General features: G+C 28.7%; 1 long non-coding RNA gene across 2 annotated transcripts; it reads right to left on the bottom strand.

The window, feature by feature from the left end:
• Nucleotides 1-897: 897 nt before the first annotated feature.
• Nucleotides 898-6,479, bottom strand: LOC114309998 (uncharacterized). Of its 2 annotated transcripts, XR_014335754.1 has the most exons (6): nucleotides 6,272-6,479; nucleotides 4,600-4,710; nucleotides 3,044-3,123; nucleotides 2,235-2,369; nucleotides 1,723-1,886; nucleotides 898-1,181 (listed from the first exon to the last, which is right to left on the bottom strand). It is a non-coding gene; the product is annotated as an uncharacterized LOC114309998 (long non-coding RNA). The 2 variants fall into 2 exon arrangements; XR_014335751.1 differs by lacking the exon at nucleotides 1,723-1,886.
• Nucleotides 6,480-20,303: the final 13,824 nt, after the last annotated feature.

Genomic DNA, 20,303 nt, shown 5'->3' with positions numbered 1-20,303 from the left:
TATGTATTTACCCACTTTTTTTTTATTTTATTTTTTTCCTTTCTACTTTTCCTCCCCTCATTATCTTATATTCTCTTATTCTTTTCTCACTACAAGTAATGTCACTTTTGGCTACCAAAATATTGGTCGCCAAAAGTCAGAAATTTGGTCGCTGAAACGATTTAGCGACTAAAAGGTTTTGTCGCCAAGTTCATTGCCTATACCCTGTCGGCGATAGTATTGGCGACTAAACTTTATTTGGTCGCCGAAAGTGTAACATTTGCCTACTAAACTTCTTTTGGTCGGCAAATGTTAGCTTTTCGCCACTAAAACCAGTAGTCGCCGAATGTGACTTTTGGCTACTAACATTCGTGTGGTCGGGGAAGGTGTTACTTTTTACTACGAAAGAATTAGTCACCGAAAGTGAACATTTGGCTACGAATCCGTACTTAGTCGGCAAACGTGACATTTCGGCCACTAATTTTTTAGTCACTAAAAGTTCTACATGAAAATTTTAACCAACTATTAGAGACTAAATATTTTGGTCACCAATAGAATACATTACTTTTTGCCACCAAATGTTTTAGTCGCCAAATGATATCCTTTTTTTTCCTTGACTAAAAAATTTAGTGGCCAATAGTTTATTTCTCTCACTCTCAATTGTTTTAGCTACTAACTATTTAGTAGCAAAAAATTTTTTGGTTATGTTTTTGCTACTAAATTATTTGTCACCAAAATATTTGATTACATATTTGGCTACCAAAATATTTGGTGGCCAAATACTTTTTTTTTTTTTTTCAAAAAAATTATAAACAACCTGTATCCATTTTTTGTACAACCTATATCCTGTATAACCAATATAATCCATCAACGCTAAATATATTATCAACCATTCAAGCATTCAACAATGTGCACACATTTTAGTTCCAACCATCCAAAACATTAATATTGAACGTCCAATTCTATATATAATACAAATTCCATACGAACCAAGTCTAATCCAACGTCAATAATTTCATTTCATACATAATACAGGACTAACCAAAACCATTCATTTCATTTCTATATATAATACAAGTCATTAGTTTGTATGTCCAAAACCATCATATCCACATTTGTATGTCCAAAACCATATCCACATTTGTTTTCCCTACCGTACTTGTCAAAAAAAATCATATCCACATTTGTATGTCCAAAACCATCTGCAAATTAAAAAAATGTCACTAGTTTGGTGCCTATAAAGGCACTTCTGGACGACATATAGCAACTGTATTAATTTTAAACATGAAAAGACAAGGAGAGTAATAGCTATTAACTAATGAAAGACACCCAAACATGGAATGGTAGACGAACATCGATTCTATGATATTTTCAACGGTGGTTCGGGGGCTGTTTCGCATTTTCGCCCCTCAAACCCCTTTTTGTCGACTAAATTAATGACATTTTCAACTCTAAATCACCACAAACTGGCATAAATCACCACAAATATTAATAATTTTGACAACAAAAACTTGTAAATCTTCTTACGATAGAGAAATAGTAAATTAATATAAGCTTCCCATTATCCACCTATTTCTCCATCCAGATGCAACATAAAATTTAACAAATAGGAATAATATATGTGTTTAACTTTTGACATCTAACATGGTTTTTAGTATAAATTGCAAAAATTGACAGGAACTAATTATCATGTTTGTCCTGAACAAAAGTAAGGAAATTTACCTATGACGAGAAACTAATTACCATGTTGGTATAAAATTCACTGCTATGAACAACCAATAGTCAGTAGTCCCAAGAATAAGAGCATTTTTCGACCCTAGAAATCGAGCCACCAATGCAGCAACCAAAGAAAAAACCATGAAAGATGAATACAAAATCCCAAGTGAAATCGTCCCTAAATCTTCCTTCTGAAACCAAAATTCAATTCAAATTAATCAAAATATTAGCCTAAAAATAATGAATTCTTCAACGGATTAATTTCACTTCTATCCCTTAAACAATCACCATTTTCTTTATTTCATCTTTAAAATTTCAATTACATTTAGTCCTTCAAATTTCTGATATCTATGGAGAATATCAGAAATGGTTGCAATTTATAGAGTTGGTTATTTAACTGTGCGTGTATTTTTGTCCTTCTTCCTGATAGTTAAGATATTTATAGTTTTCTCTTAACAGTGCTTCTATAAATAATGAATTTTAGCAATGAACTGACACTGGTTCACAATAGATGGTTGAACAGGGCTTTGCAGCATTACCAGTAATGACTCGATGTTGGGAAGACTCTATGCCTGAAGAAGATGACCAAAATGAATCAAGTGAGGTGTGGGTGTCTGGTCGAGCTACCATTGCTAGAGATTTGTCTAATCTTCTACAGCAGGGTTGGCTTAGACCTGCACAGCAAATGGTTAGTCTATAAATGTAGTTAATTGTAGTCTTTGTGAACATGGCTATACAAGAATTTAATAATAATTTCCTTGGTCTTAGTGTATATCTGTACCTGTGAAATTATATATGTTTTTAGGCTCTTTCAAGAATAAATCACTGCAGTTAATGAAAATTCCATGAAATCGCTTGGTTTCTCACCATAGCAAGTTACATGCTCAATACTATCTTTTGAAATCACTTGGTGCTGTGCTTTTTACTCCAACAACCAAACAAAGCATACTAAAAGCAAGTTTTCTCTTCAGCATGGAAAATAATATGATTTGTTTCTGGAAAATCAATTTTTGTGTGCTCCAAGAATGAACAGGATTTTATTGGAAACCATTTTTTTGTAAAATAATCTCTATAATATTGTAGTCTATACACCAAAACTAATGAGTTGCCAAATTCAGTTGCAAGAAAATAAATATAATGCTTCAAAAGAAAACAAATTATAAAATTGTGACTTTCATGTAGAGTAATGTAATCGGATTTATTTCCCGAGTAAGAAAATCCAACACCAGCTGGAGAGTCCAAATATATGATTTTGGAAACCTGGCAGACAAAGATCATCAATTTAGGAGCTTATTTAAGAAATATGGGTAATATAAATGCTATTTGACATTCAAAACAAATTTATAACCTTGGACCAACTATTTGACATCCAGTAATGTAGTTTGGGAAGGCTTCCCTTTGTCTCTCCTATTTCAAAATTGAATGGTCCTGCATAATATGATCTAAAGATTGTTTCACACATTACTTGAATTAAATGAATTGAAGAGAAAAACAATTAATTTTTCAAGAATTAAGTGCTTTCAATAGATGAAAGTAGAAGAGGGTAAACAAAACCATAAAGTCTGAAATTCCATATCTTAAAAACACAGAAATTATCCCAGATCAACGAAAATCTAAACCAAAGCACAGCTATTTTATTTGATTCAAAGGGCCATAGCATCTGAATCCACAAACTGGTTATTTGAAAACTCAAAAAGAGCCCCAAGAATCATAAAGATATGGGAGAGGTTATAGGAAAAGTTATAATTTTTGAGAGAGAAGTTGTATATTTTGTGAGACGAAAATTACGATTTTTGTGATAAAAGTTATGAATTTTGAAGTTATAATGAGCACCTAAAAGTTATGTATAACTAAAGTATGCTTTTTGTGAGAGAAGTTATATATTTTCTGAGAAGCAAAAAAGTTATATTTATAGTGAAGAAAAAAAGTTATACAAAATGAAGTTATGTTTTTTGCATAAGGTGCATACGATCACATCATAGCATTCTCCTAAAGGGATTTCAAGAATTTTCCATCCTATTTTGAAGTATGTGGCTATGGAAACAAAATACACACTTTACATATTTTGAAGTACACAGTATAAAATTTTCATCTGTGCCTCAATCCAAGGAATCCAAGCAGTTTTAGTGATTCACAAGATTAGCAAAAGCTTCAATCAAGTTTTCCTCAACAAACCAAAAAAGACAATATGGAAACCATACAGTAACACAAAGAAATAGGTCCAAGACTCACAAATATAGGAAATAGGTAACCATCAATTTGTGAGTGTTACTTCAAGAGGGAAATAGGTCCCCAAAGAGTCATTAGCATTTGAGATATGAGGTTCAATTCAAATGTATTGTTTTGTTACTGTTGATATAAATTATAATCGTGCAAAGGTAGGCTACAATTACAAGGTGCATTCAAATTTCAATTTTTATCCAAACAACAGAAACTAAATTTGCCAGTAATATATTTCTGTAATTCCACGCTTACCTTAACAACAAGAGTTCCCATCTCTTCATAATGATAGTATTTAATGCGTTTCAACCGTAACGCACTATTAGGTACTTAGCAGCAGTCCCTAATGCTGTGTTTGGTTGGGGTTTTTGGGGTGGGATTTGGAAAAGGAATGAGGAATGTAATCCTATTTATGTTTGGTTATAATAAAAAATATATGGGAAAAGAAAGGGGGTGAGAAATAAATAAAGAAATAGGAGACCTTTTAGGACATCAATTCTATTTTATAACCAACACAACCAAACATAGTTGGGATTTGGAATTCTATTAATTCTTTCTCCTTTTCCTTTCATTTCCATTTCCCTTTCCATTTCCCTTCCCAAATCCCCCAACCAAACACAGCGTAAGAGAATCTAGACTAGCTTGTTGTAGCAACTAAATATCAAGCATGGCGAGTATACTTACATTTATAAGGAAAGGTATAAACGAATTTGAAGAAGACTGCTCGGAAGAATAAGTCTGATTTAGAATAGCAAGAGTAACCAAACGTTGAGTAGGTTTAAGCATCTTCTTGTTCTGTAACAATATGTAGCTTATTAGCAATCACCAAGCAATACCACAACCCAGAAAATTCATCATTCACATTAGGTATCTATGAGGTCGCAAAATTTAATATAAAATTCAGGGAGAAAATGAGGGAGAATAAGGCTTGCATCCAACCAGATGATCAAATTTACTTATGCCAAAAAATAATTTATGATGATATGCCATCTCAATTAGACAGTGAAATGATAAATGCGAAATAACAGAGCTGCAAAGGGTCCAACAAATAAAGATATGAGGAATGGCAATCTTTTCATTTAAAATTACAAATAGATAGCATACTCAACATTTTTTCCCTAATTCATTTGTCTTCTTTTTCACTCACACAGTGTTAAACACAAAGCAAGAAAAGGGCAAGCAAAGAGCAGTCAGATTAGTACGTAGACATCTAGCAATGTTTAAGTGAAACCCTAACCAAAAATAAATTTAAAAAAAAAAATTTAGAAGAAGAAAAAGAACATGAATAAAGTGAAAAAAGAAAGCAAAGATTAGTGAAACCCCAAAATAAAGTTGAGTTGAATTAGAATTTCAATTGATACGAAAGTTATGACTAGCATAAAGAGCAAAATTAGCCCCCTTTCAGTGTTAATAAGCACCCATACTAGAAATTCCCAAAATCTCATAATTCAATTTTCAAAAACCAAACAGTGTGCATATTCGTGTTTGCGTACAAAACCTAACAACAATTCCAAGTTCAATCTCAGAACCCAACACCTCATATGGCCAATAAACAAAGCCCTAACTCTCCAAATTCTTACATCTAAACTCCAATCAGCTAAATTTAGTATCTTACGCTATGTTTGGATTGAGTGATTTGGAGAGAAAATAAAAGAAATGAAGAGATGTGTATTTTTTTATTTGTTTGGATAACTTCAGTGGAGAGAAATAGGAAGAAATGGAGAGAAACCTATTTCTCTTATAAGTCTCATTTTCAATCTTCCCAAAAGTGTGGAGATTGGGAGAGAAAAGAAACCATTATTTTCATAATACCAATTTTGTTCCTATAAAAATAAAGGAAATAAAATGATTGAAAACATAAAAAGGTTATTTTGGTAATATAACATAAAATAATTTATTTTCTTTTCTCTCAATGAAATCTAACTAAACAAGAATGAGAGAAATCGCAATCATTTTTTTTTATTTCTTCCTTATCCAAACAAAAATGAAAGAAATCACAATCATTTCTTTTCTTTTATTTTCTCTTATAACTTAAGTGATCCTTTCTTTTCTTTTCTCACCCAAGTTCCCAAACATTGTGTTATCTTAATCAAGTATGAAAATCTCCATTACAATTGATACATAAAAAAATTATATATATATATATATAGAGAGAGAGAGAGAGAGAGAGTTGCCCTTAAGAGATAGGAGAGGTGAGAGCAAAGAGTGAAATGGAGGGGGCGAGGGAAATTAGAGTTGAAATCCGCCATGATTTCATCGAAGGGCCGTTGATCTCCGGAGTTGAGCAGACCCATCAACGACTTCGAATCTTCTTAAAAAATTTGAAGTATAGGTATAGGTATAACACAAACAATACCTAGTTGAGCAGACCCATCAATTGACGGTGGTGCTCATGTGTGATGGCGGTAATGCTCCCGTACCCGACGACGATGGAGACAAAGGCGAGAGAGAGAGCTGGAGGAGGGCAGAGGCGTGAGAGAGTGAGAAAGAGAGAGAGAGAGTCACAGAGTGAGAGACAGCTGAGCGTGTGGAATTGTATTTTTTATATATAGATTTCTTTCCCGACTAATTTTTGTAGTCACCAATAATAAATAATGACGTTTTTCCGACTAACGACTTTAGTAGCCAATTAAATTTCCCTCCGAAATCTGAAGTCCAATTTTAAAATTTTTTAATTATAATCGCCGACTAAAATTTAGTAGGTAAAAGTAAATTAATACCGACTAAATTATTTTCAGTAGCTAAAGATTATACATTTAGGGACCAAAATTTTTTTAGTCGCCTATAGGGTAATTTTTTAGCGACTAAGTCATTTTTAGTCGCCTATTAAGTAACTTTTTGGCTACTAATTGTATTTTAGTCGCGTATTGCGCTATTTTTAGCGACTAACTGTTGTTTAGTCACTGATTGGGTCATTGTTTAGCTACTAAGTCATTTTTAGTCGCCTATTGAGTAACTTTTTAGCTACTAATTGTATTTTAGTCGCCTATTAGGCTATTTTTAGCGACTAACTGTTTTTTAGTCGCTGATTGGGTCATTTTTTAGCTACTAATTATGTTTTAGTCACCAATAAGTAATATACGGCTACTAAAAAAATTTAGTAGCTAAAATATGAAACATTGCCGACCAGTTCAAATTTTAGTCGCCAAAGGGCTGACTTTTGGCGACTAAATTAATTTTAGTAGCCAAATTTGATCGCTAAAAGTGTAATTTCTTGTAGTGTCTTCTTAATTGTCTTCAACAATTGGATTATAATTCTTGCAAGAGCAATTGCTGGAGTAAAACTTAGTAATCAAAGTGGGATGGGAGTTTCTCTCTCTAAATTTTAGAGAGAGAAGCTACAGAGGACCATTTACTTTATGTTTTTGTCTTTATTCCTTTTTCTTCATTCTTAATGATTGATCGTATTGGTTAGATTTTTTTTGTTCGGAAAGAGAGAATCAGAAGGAAAATGTTTGAGTTTGGATGATGATTATGAGAATATAATTATCAATTTATAACTTTTGTTAACAAAAATTAGTGTACATTTCAATTCAGTAATCACATAAGAGATATGTGATGATTTTCAAATGTCAGGGAGGTAAATCGCACACGGCCGAAACCACAGGAGATAAAGTGAAGTTTGCCCTTTATTTTATTATTATTATTCTTTATTTTTTTTTTAATTAGGTATTAACATGGTATTAATTAAACATTTGGAGTGTCACAATTAGAGTATTTGTTTTCGTCTCTAAATTAATACACACATAATACAAAAAATTAAATTCCATTTTCTTAATCACTTTTAGTTGATACACTTGAGCTAAGACTCAAAAAAAATAAAAAATAAAATAAAAAAAATAAAAAAAAAATTATCATTAAATTGTGTTAAAAAAATTATCATGAAAAAAGTTGTGTAATTAAGATTTAATTGGTGTATCATGGAGTTCATATACAAAATAAAATTATAAGGCACACATTGATATTTCTTTAAAAATAAAAATCAGAGTAAATATATAATATTATAGCTCAAAAATGCCAATTTAGTGGGTCGGATGAGAAAACACTAGAGCAAAAGATTGAAAAATAATTACAGCCAATTTAGTGCGTTGAATGAAAGGACACTTCAGCACAAGATTCACATTTAATTGCCATGAAAGATAATGAGGTTTGTGAAGATCAAGATAATGGGGTTTGTGGGTTGAGTATGACGCCACCAATAGAAGCATTTCTCATCGTACATAAGAAAAAAAAAATTATGAAAGTATTTTGGTGAGAAATTTAGGTATGTTTGGTTTGATTTTGGGAGAGTAATTTTTAAGATAAAAAGTATGAAAATTTATCTGATTTGTCTTTTTTTAGAAATGGTTTTGAAAAATTATTTTGGAAAGAGAGTTTTAAAAAAGTGATTGATTTGATGTGTATGAGAGAGAATGTAATTTTGGAAAGAAGTAAACCAAACAAAATTTTTAGATTTTTTTTGGAAAAATTTGTTTGATTTGATTACTTTTGAAAATTTGTTTGTAGAGAATTTTTCCCCAAATTTTTTCCCAAAATCAAACCAAACAGTTAAAATATATATTTTTTTCTTCTCATTTTTTTTTCCCCCTGGTTATTTGGTTTCATGATCAAATTTTAAGTTCCAACCAAAGCTTTGATTTTCATTTGAATGGATAAATTTGAAGCAAGGAAATTGAGGTCTAAATTTACTAATTTATTAAGAATATAATTTTTTCCCTATCTTCTAGAGTACTAATAGGGGTGTAATTTTAGCCCGGCCCGGCCCGGCTCATTCGGGCTCGGGCCCATGTCGGGCCTTGCGGACTCCTGCTAAAAATTGGGCCCGAGTCTGGCTGGCCCACGGACTAGAAAACTAGGCTCAGGCCTAGGGGTATTCGGGCTTTCGGCGTGTCAGTGGGTCGAGCCCCTGGGCTTGGGCTTTGGGCAGACTTAGGCTAGCCTAAACAATTTTTTTAATTTTTTTCACCAAAATTTTATTATTTTTCATTAAAAATAGCACTGGGCCTCGAGCGGGCCAGACCTCGGGCCAAGCTTTTTAGGCGGGCCTTGGGCGGGCCGATGAGCCGAGCTTCAAAACGTTGGCCCAGACTCAGGCCCAAGGCCTCGGGCCTTAACGGGCTGGGCCCATCTCGGGTCGCCCGCGAGCCACGAGCAAAATTACACCCCTAAGTATCGAATAGTTCAATCCTGCCGTGGATCCATCAAAGACTTCACTTCAATAATGTAATTCGTTAATTGTTTAGGCTCCTATGTATATTTCATCTAATTAAAAAAAAAAATTGATATAATAATTGTAACCATATGATTTAATTATATTTCTAAAATCATATTGATAAAATAATTGTAGTTCACATTTTTCTTAAAAAAGGATTAAAACTATACCTTATAAAACATATCATTCATTTTTTTTAAGACAAATTTAATAAAATTATATGATTATAATATCAAATCATTTTAATTTTTTTTTTTTTTTAATGATCAATACAGATTTAAAAGACCAAGAGATTGAATTATGAAAATACGATCGGTGTTGGTGCACAGGCCATAAATATGGCCCACAAGTGGGTTCATCGTTGTTGGGCCAGAAAAGTGACAGAGCCCATTAACCAAAAAAAAAGGTGTCGTTTACACCAATACTTTGAAGCTCTAATTTTTGAATTATAAAGCCAACTCTTATGAGCTGACAGTAAGTCTCACCTATTATGATGTGATGTTTTAGTCTTAATTTTTTTTTTCTCTCTCCTCATCATGTCATTAGTACTTCATTAGAGTATCAAAATTAATACTCTAAATCATTGTTGTATCATTTATGAGTGACGGAGCACCATGTTCAATAACCACATTTTTATTTTACATTTGGTTTATGACATCAGTTGTCACTAACAACACGTCACTTATCTCCATTTCTAATAAAAAATTGTTAGAGATTCAAAAAAAATAAAATTATAAACTTTTTTACATATATATTGATATGAGAGTGAGTCCTATATGGTGTAAGTCTTACAACATATGAGTATTGTATAAAAAATTTGATATTTTTTAGAGCATCTAATATTGTTCTTTTTAAATGACAACTCGCATGATAAATAAATAAATGAAATTCCTTCAGTATTGTGTCTTGTATATACTTTATTACGTATTTTTTTGGATACAGGTTATATAGTTTGGTAGCAAATATTATGTAATTTTTTGACAAAATTACGAGAATTTACAATATATTTGTAGTAATATTATATATTTTTTGTATAATATTATCATAAAAATGTGTGTTTTCAATTTAAATTATAAATTGTCAAAACTGTATTAAAAAATTGCGTAACATTTGTCACAAAAATTCATAACATATATCAAAAAAATACATATAAAATTACATATAATACATTCCCTATCATCCCTAAATAATATTACAATATTATATAAAAGATGAATAATAAGTGGTAGGCATGTAAGTGGGAAAGTCTTATATGCAACTTTGCTCATATGTAATCAAAGGATATTTCCTTGTTCCAACCAACCGCATGATATATATGGGCGACTTTATCATCCATTAATTAATTAATTAATTAATTTTTATTTTTATTTTTAAATGAATTAAGGATGTTTCTTACCACCTGCATGTGGTGCAAATCACTGTCACTTTCTTATAGTGATGCAAAATTCCGTGACTAATAAAAATTCTCCATTTTTTTTTTAATAAACCTCTAGAGGGTTTTATCATTCATTTTAGCAGTATTTACACACAAATTTTAATTTATGAATTTATATTTCATTAAGTCTTAATTAAAATTTTTTAGATTTTCAAGTTCCATTAAATATTTAATAGTCAGAATTGCCCTTCAAATAATAATTGTTCATCATTTATGATTATCTATAAAGGAACATGATGATTTGACATTTATTTTGATTTTCAAAACTTTAAAATATCAACTTTCAAATTGAAAAAACTAAAAAAAAAATTATGTAAGTTTTTTTTCTTTTTTGAAAAAACTGAATTATTTTTTGTGCAAAACTAAAAATTTTGTGTTTATAAAGGAACATGATAATGGAACATTGATGTGCAAAAAAAAAAAAAAAAAACTTTAAAATGAAAAAACTAATAATGTTCTCAGTTAAAAAAAAAACTGATAATATTCTCGATTTTATTGGATAGTTAAATCAAACTAATAAGTAGAATGATAAAAATATTTAATCTCATGCTTTGATTTTTTTTATCAGTTAGTGAAACAATTATCTGAAACATTACTATGCAAAATTAATAATGTTCTTAGTTTTAAAAAATAGAAAAAACTAATAATATTCTCAGTTTTACTAAATACGACTTATTAATTCAAAAAATCTTAAATAGAACCTGAGCTACCATAACATTTATAAATAAGACTTTTAGATAATTAATTCTTGATTTTAATTAGAATTTTTTTTATTCAACTCCTTAGATAATATTTTGTATTAGCTTAAGGGAAAACAATTTTACAGCTAGTGCAGATCCACCAACAAAGCACAAAAGCAATTTTGGACCAAAATTCCCTTACAATTATATTCACAATTTATTATATTCGTTGTTACGTGGTAGTGAAATTGTACTGTGAGAATTTTCAAATTTTCCCACTAAAAATTGTAAATTTAAGGACTGATTTAAAAAAGAAAAAAAGAAAAAAGAAAAGGTTTCTAATTTCAAATTTAGGACTAATAAATTCAAATTTAGGACTTTAAAATGACAAATTTTAATTGTTTTTTGTTTTAAAATAAAATATTTTATAACATCTATGAAAATTCTATTTAAGCGCTAGAAATTATAAAATTGATCAAATACAAAATTAGATCCTTGATTTCAAATTTAAGAGTAAAAAGTACAAATTTACAGCTCCAAAAAAAAAAAATGAAATTGCACAAGGTTAGTGAAATTTCACTAACTATAGTAGTTTCATTAATTTTATTCAAAAATATTTCACTGAGTATCACAAATGGTAAAAAAGAGAATAGATTGAGGAGAAAAACATGCAAAATAGATAACAATAGTCAATTTTTGTCAACTAATAACATAATAATCAACAAATAAATAAATAAAATAACATAGAAAATGAAAAACTTCATTGAAAGTAAGTAACGTCTAGATCTAAACTAGTAAGATGCATCAAAGAGAGAGATAGAATTGGTGCTTGACAGATCGGTGATGATAATGATTATTTCGAATGAATAAATCACATCTAACACTAAACGATAGAAGAGACTAAGAGATCTATGGCAGTAGCAACGATTTTGAGTGTAAATAATAGAAGTAGTGGCAGCGGCAATGAATGTAATTGAGGTGGTGATAGATGTTGAAACAGCGCCAATAAACACAGCTGAGAGAGAGAGAATGTAGAGTGATGGAGAGTTCTAGGGTTTCAAAGGCTATAAGGTTAGTTTTGACCATTTATGTTAAATTTTGTTCTTATTCTTTGTGTCCTCAAACTAGCAATTAAATTTTTATTGTCCTCAAACTCTTATACAAATATATAAGATCTGTCCTTAATTTTTTTTTTAATTATTAATATATTAGTGACATATAAAATGACGAATATTTTATGATATATAAATAAATATAATTATTGTAGCATTATTGAAACAAAATGTTAACTGCAAATTTTTGTGCTTGTGTTTTGAAAAAAAAAATATTATGAAAATTTTAATTAAGAAAATATTACACTGATGTAACAGAATTTTAATGTGAGATTACAATAAAATCCAATGATGAATTATAATAAAAAAAAATTAAGATCAAAACATAATACATAATTAAGAGAGAGAAACTCCAAAATCTATGAAAAGAATTCCTATTATTTTTTTTTTAAAAAAAACAAAAGCTTGAAAGGTCTGTCACTAGGGTTATAAAAATGGCCTGGCTCGGTTCCCCAGAGCTTGGGCTCAAGTGCAAGCTTGGGCCAGCCTACCGTCAAGTCTAATGAGCTCCCACAAAAAATCAAGTCAACCCACTCACACAAAATATCGGCACAAGACCAAGCCTAGCCCCAGGGGGTACTCGGGCCTCAGGCGGGCTAACGAGGCGGGACTCGGGGTGGTAGATTGGCCCGAGCTTGGGCTGGACCTAATCATTTTTTTAAAGTTTTTTATCAAAATAATTTGAAACTGACATTGGGCTTCAGGTGGACCTAGTATGTCAGATCTTTGAGTGGGTCTTTGAGCTGGACCCGTGGACCAAGCTAGAAAACACACATTCCAAGCTCAGGCCTGGGGTCTAGATTGAGCTCGGGCTTAGACAAACTAGGCTTAACCTGGCTACAAACGGATTTCAAACCGACAGTCATTTTCAGATCCTATTTGTCGCATCATTTTTAAAACAATTTTGATATAATTTTTATGTTTATATAACATTGTACTGAATGGTTCTGTATCAAGAGTTCAGTCTCCCTTCAGAAGACTCAATGAGTCAATCTTCTATTGAAAAATAGAGAACCAATGAACGACTCGTGTTAAAATGAGATTTAGGAGGGTTTAGAGTTACTTCTTTTTAATATTTCTTAAGAAATTAAAAGAAATTAGTATATTTAAAAATTTGATTTTTAGATAAAAATAATTTGATATGACATTTGATTTTTTTAAACCGGTTTAATAAATTTTTTGACTTTTTAACCTTTTAAACAAAATTAATTTCTTTAACACCTTAAAACACACAATTATTACACGTTTCATAATTTAAAAACTAGTGGGAGATTTTATAAATTAAAAAAAAATTATTATAATTATTTTGAAATAATTTAATATTTTGTCTTGTGGTATACATAAAATTTATAAATTAACTTTTATAAATATAACTTTTTGAATTATTAGTTTAAAAAAATTAAAAAATATATATATAAATCTATTTAGTGAAATTTTGATAATTTGGATTAAAAAAAAGTTAAATCTGATTAAATAAGATTAAATCAGTTATGACATACCTCTTCTTGTTATGAAAATATACAAATATAAAAGTTATAATTAAGACAAATGTGCAATTTTATTATTAAATGTGAAGTGAAGTGATATTTAACAATCATTAATGTAATGTTTCCATTATTAATCCAATAATGTAAGTTACATTTATTTTGATTTCAATTTCATAACTAAAAATACAATACATATATAATACACACATGAATTTCTAGTATTTAATAATAAGAAGGTTTCAAAATATTTTCAAACTTTCATCATTTTCTTTTAATTTATTTTTTATCTAATTTGATTTTAAATTTGAATACAAATTTTGATTTGATATGAATTACTTTAACTTTTTCATTAAATTTTTAACAATTTTTAAAATAAATTCATTCTTATCCCAATTTTTTTTTTCTTTTCACCAATTTTGGTGGAAAAAAAACAATATAACTTTCAACATTTCACCTTTTTAATTTTTATCAAATTATAATTTGATAAAAAAAAATATTACGGGTTAAAGATTCTCTTAATTGGAATTATAATGAAATAACATCATGAAATAGTTAAAGTTTGAGTATGTGATTGGTTGAAATGTATAATTTAATTAATTTTCTTCTCATATTTGTATAAAAAATTGGCACTTATGACTACATCATTATAATTCAGATTATGAAAAAAAAATTGAGGTGTTAAACATTTTCCATTTATAAATATCTTACATATTAAAAACATAATAAAAAAAATTGTAGGTTTTGGGTATGTGTTTATCAATTTTGTTTTATGGATATAAACAATTGATGTTCCAATTTAAAAATTAAAAATTAAAAAAAATAGATTGGATTTTTTAAAGATAAAAGAAGTCATTTAACTCTTCTATGTACTATTTAAGATGGACTATTTAATCACATAAAAAATAGAAATTATATTTAGAGATTATCCCTATATATTATGCTATTATATACAACTATAATTGTAACAAATTAACTATAATATATATGAAAAGTTATATTAATCTTTTATTTTAAATTAATTGAATTATAATTAAACTAACAAATAGCAGTAATAGTATAATGGGATAGAAAGATGATACAAATAAATAACACAATTAGGGGTGGGCGTGGGTCGATTGCTGCCACGGAACCTCCAATCCACCATCCGTCTGCCAAATTGGCAGATTGGAGAAAATCAATCCGCATCCGTCTGCCAATCCGGTGGATGTGGATTAAGCGGATTGGCAGTTTGGCAGATGGATACGAATTTGTGTGGCGGTTTGAAATTTTATAAATTTTCAACATAATTCAACTTGTGCACTTCCTCAAAAAAAAAAAAAAAAAAAAAGAAGAACAAAGTATTACAGTCAATGACTTAAAAAAGTATTACAATTACTGCATGCCTCATCCAAAGAAAGAAAGTTTGAAACTTTAGAATATCACAATCACTGCATGCCTCATCCACATATTACAATCACAGCATGCATTATCCACATAAAATATTACAATCTGTGGTTCTTAAAATATAAAAACAATTCAAACTATCAAAACCATGAACAGAACAATAGTAGAGATTGTATGTCTCTGTATTGTTACATTTATATATGTTAACAAAAATCAACTAGCATATATCATATTTTCTATTTATTACTTTTAGAGTTAGATTTAAAAATCAAAAAATATGGATAAATAATACGTTTATTTTTTTCAATTCAAAAAATATATTCAAGTTGAAAACTTTATTTAACAAAATATTGGAACTTTTTTTCAATTGAAAACACAAAGTTTTATAAATTACTAAAGGTGCTCGTGGTTTGGCGGTTCGGTTGCGGCCAAAAGAACCTTAAATCCGCTATCCGTCCGCCAAATTGGCGAATTGGAGAAAATCAATCCGCAACCGTCCGCTTATCATCACACATCAGTTCGGTCGGTTTTGACGGATCGGTATATCTGCTGTTCATCCCTAAACACAATGATATTTAAAAGTTTTAAATTTACCTAATGTTATAGTAAAATCTTGAATTCTTAATAAATTTTTACATTTTCTATAAAATAAAATGACAATAAAAAATAAAAATTTTTGATACCCATTTGTTTTACTTCAATTTTATGGTCTTCATTGAAGAAAACAAAATCTAATTAAAATCCTTGGCACAAAACGACATAGATACTTCGATTGTAACCATAATCACTAATAATTCTTCTCTACCATGCAAATATGTAAACAAACACATAAACCTTACTAAAACCAAAACTAACACTAAAACCAAACTAACAGCAGAGAAAGAGAATCATACATGAAAAAAAATGAAATTAAAAAATAAATAAATTTATGGAATAAGATAATGTTATCTCCAACAACTTAGACCTCACTTAACCCAATCTGTTAGCTCATCCGCTAGTGCCCGCGAAGTCTAAGAGTTGGGTAACTAATCGGATTATTCTTTAAATAAGACTTAAAAATTTATTAATTTGTCCCATTAAATAATTTAAATTTTTGATAGATGTACATAAAAAAAAAAAATAGATAATTATATCACTAAATCATAATTCAAATTTATATATTGTCATAGTTTTTTGAGATCCATATATAAATTCTTAACTTTTTTTTATTTTTTTATTTTTTGTGTGGTTTCTATTTTGTTTGTTTGTTTGTTTTTTTTTTTCAATTTATTTAAAATGGAATTGTGGGTTTCTATTTTTTTAATTTAATTTATCTATGGTTCCTATCTGTTTTTAATTATTATTATAGGTAAGTTATGATGTGAGTTAGATATGTGATAGATGTGTGTGTTTTATTAATTTAAAGTATGATAGTGGGAGATATTTTCAAATTAGACTTGTTTAAATAAACTACAAAGATTTTTAAATTTAAAAATTTAAAAAGAAAAAATAAAATACACATAAACAATGAGATTTTTTCTTTGTTGTTCATTTTCAATAGGGTCATGCTTAGAGTTGTCATTAAAATTTGAGAAAATATTTATTCATTAAACTTTTTATATAAAATATGGGTAAATTATACTTAGTACCCTTATACTTTTATTAAAATAGTTTCTTCACTTACAATTTTAATGGTCAATTTTTTACACTTTAAGTCAAGTTACAATCTGACCATTCTATTCATCTACTGTTAACAAAGTTGATGGCATTTGTCATTTGAAATATATATGAGATTTTTGTTATCTCATTAGTACCGTTACACTTTCATTAAAATTTTAGGCTCTATTTGGTAGAGCTTTGAAACTTTAGTTTCACCCTTTGGTTTGCACGTAGTATTTGTTTACGGTTTTCAAAAATTAATTTCACACTCATTTTTGAAAACTCTGACCAAGGCAGAAAAATTTAGGCTAACCGGTCATCCTCCCGGACGTCCGGCCGATCGTCCTCCCAGATATCCTGCCGGTTGACCGGCCGATTGACCAGAACAGTTCATTTATTTATTTTTTTATTTTTTTATAATTGCCACTTGTTATTTTTCATATTTTAAATAAAAAATTTTGAAATTTTTTGAAATTTTTTTATGAGTTTTGAATAGAATTTTGAGTTGTATGTTTGGTTACGAGTTGTAAGTTTTTATATCAAATATCATATGTCACATCAAAAATTTTCCACTCAATTCAAAACTCTTTTTAAAACTCGTTCGCTAAATAAATTTTTCACACTAAAATCATAATTTCAAAACTTACAAACTCAAAAAAACAACTCTATTCTCAAATCATATTTAAAAAACTCTACCAAACACAACCTTACTTTTTTTTAGCAAAAGTTCATTTTAGTATTTTCATTTTCAATTTTCGTTAGTTTTATTAACTATAGGTGAAATTAGAACTTGATTTGAAGTGTAGGAATTGACTATTATAATTGAAAATGATGGATTAAAGTGAGATATTGATAAATATAGAGGGCATTAGGGTTCGTTTGAAAATTAATTATTTTAATTAATATTTTGACTTTTTACTAAATAATATATTTAAAAAAATAATATAAAAATTTATAATAACTTTTCAACTAATTTAACGCCCAAAGTGTAATTTATCCATGAAACATTAAAGTTAGGGAAGTGATTGAGACCCCCTCCAATCACCACCCCCATCACCCTTACACACACGTGGCGGGTGGTGATTGGAGGAGAAGGAAAAAAAGAAAAAAAAAAAAGAAAAATTAACCAATCAAAGAGAGATGTGGTTAAAAAAAGTGTCTCCTTGAGAAGGTCTAACTCATTTTCCTTAAAGTTAAATGTAATGAGCACCCATTGAAAGGGGGTAGCATTTTACTAATTCATAGAATATAATCTTCTTTTTATATTCAAGAGTGTGTTCGATCAAAAATATATAAGAGTGTGTGCCTCGTGACATGGCTCATCGGCTGACGGTGATATGTCAGCAACCAAGTGACAAAATAAATAAATAAATAAATATCACACAAACTAATAATTAATAGGGTTTGGTTTCCCTCCAATCCGTGAGCGAATTAGAGAGTGTTGCAGGTCTCATTTTGATAACTAAATTGTTCAATATGTAAAATTTATCGAGTACTATATATTTGTAAAAAATCACGTTGATCGGATATCGATAGCTACGCAATCAAATCAGTTTTATATAAAAAATGAACGGTAAAAAAATAAACGGTTGATAGAAATCAGATCCGATGAAACAATATAATTTTTTACAAGCTTATAGTACTCGATAAATTTTACACATTGACAGTTTGAATTATCGAAATGGGACCCGTGGTAGGCTCCCATGACCCCAACGACACCCTCCAGTCCAATCACTGGACTAGAGGAAAACCAATCCCTAATTAATAATATTAAAAATAATAATCAACCGGTCTTATTGATTAGACTTATTTACTTATAATCTTGAGTGAATGCTTTTATATTTTATTTATTTATATTTGTTTTATGTATTTGCTTGCTATTTTAATAATAAAAAAATTTTGAGACTTATAAATGTATTTTGTGTTTGTGAAATGATCATTTGATATTGATAACAATTCTAAAATATATGAAAGTGGTAAGTTGGACATTTCGACTTTGGTTTTGTGAATTTTGATTTACTTTTAATTATGCATTAATTTTATATTGAAATATAATGTGAAAAATATAAATAGTTAAATTATATTTTTTTTAAAAATATTTTTACATTGATAAATTTATCAATAAAAATTGGTGTATGACTTTTTGATAAATAACATTAGGCATTGTTTAATACTAGTGTTTGTATAAATAAGTTAAAAAATTTAAAATGGTAAAAAATTAAAAAAAATTGAATTAATAAAAAATATTGTGACAATAGTAAAGACTGTTGATATAGAACAGAAAATTCGTACAAAATTTTCATATATAGCAATATGGCTAAATGTGCATTTTTCACTTTAAAATAAAATACTCATAAAGATGAATTTATTTATAAGAATGGCATTAACACATCATTAATTCTTGTAAAGTTATTTGTATAAACTTATGTATAAACAGAATTTTCCAATAATAAATTGTGTCTTTGTATTCTTCATTTTCTTGTATTTTTTTCTTATGCCTCATGGGCAGGCAGGCCTGAGGCAAGGCAGGCAAGGCCACTTCTAAAAAATAGGGTCTCAACATGCAAAAATGTTAGCATCACTCCTCAAAATAATTTGAATCTTAAGTTATGTTTGTTTAATTATTTTAATCTATGTTTGATTTATTGAAATGATTTGATTTATTAAAATGAAGTTGAATCAAATCATCATTCCATTATAATGTTTACCCTCACATTTAGCTTACCCAAAAATAATACAAACCAAATATTATTCACCATTATGAGTAAATAATCATTCTATAAAGAGATAAAAAATTAATCATTCTATTCAATTCAATTTTGTTTCGATGAATGAAACAATGCATTATAGTATTACTATTTTAAAAATGAAGTTTAATTTACTACATCAAGAAAAAAATATAAATAAATTAATGATATTAACAATTGAAATTATTTAAAATGTATATCAATAATTATGATTTACGTCAATCTCAATAACTATTATTTATGATATATGTTAGGGAAATTACATTAACGGTCTCTATAGTTTGAATATTGTATCACTTTGATCCCTGATTTTTTTAATTATGATACATTTAATCCTGAATTTTGAATCTTATTTCAAATAAGGACAATTGAAAATATCATTCCCCAATTTCAAGGGTAAAGTCATCAATTTGATAAAATATAAACTAATTTGACAAAAATAAATGTCAAAAAAGAATATTTTTGATTTTTTAAAAATTTTGTATACCCACTAAAGATAAGGTTATGTAAAATTGATAAATCTTTTAGACATTTATTTATTTTTTATCAAATTTATTTTTTTATGTGTTTGGATGATAATTATGTAATGGGTAGTTGTTTTATTTTCATTAAATTAGTTTATATTTTTCTAAAAGTCAAATATGGCGACAATTTTGATATCATTATTAAACCTAGGGGTGTGCGCGGTGCGGGT

The sequence above is a fragment of the Camellia sinensis genome, chromosome 1, assembly GCF_055761805.1.
Source record: "Camellia sinensis isolate YWXY chromosome 1, ASM5576180v1, whole genome shotgun sequence".
Taxonomy (NCBI): domain Eukaryota; kingdom Viridiplantae; phylum Streptophyta; class Magnoliopsida; order Ericales; family Theaceae; genus Camellia; species Camellia sinensis.
The sequence above is the reverse complement of the archived record's forward strand: the minus strand, read 5'-3'. Positions and strand labels throughout refer to the sequence as shown.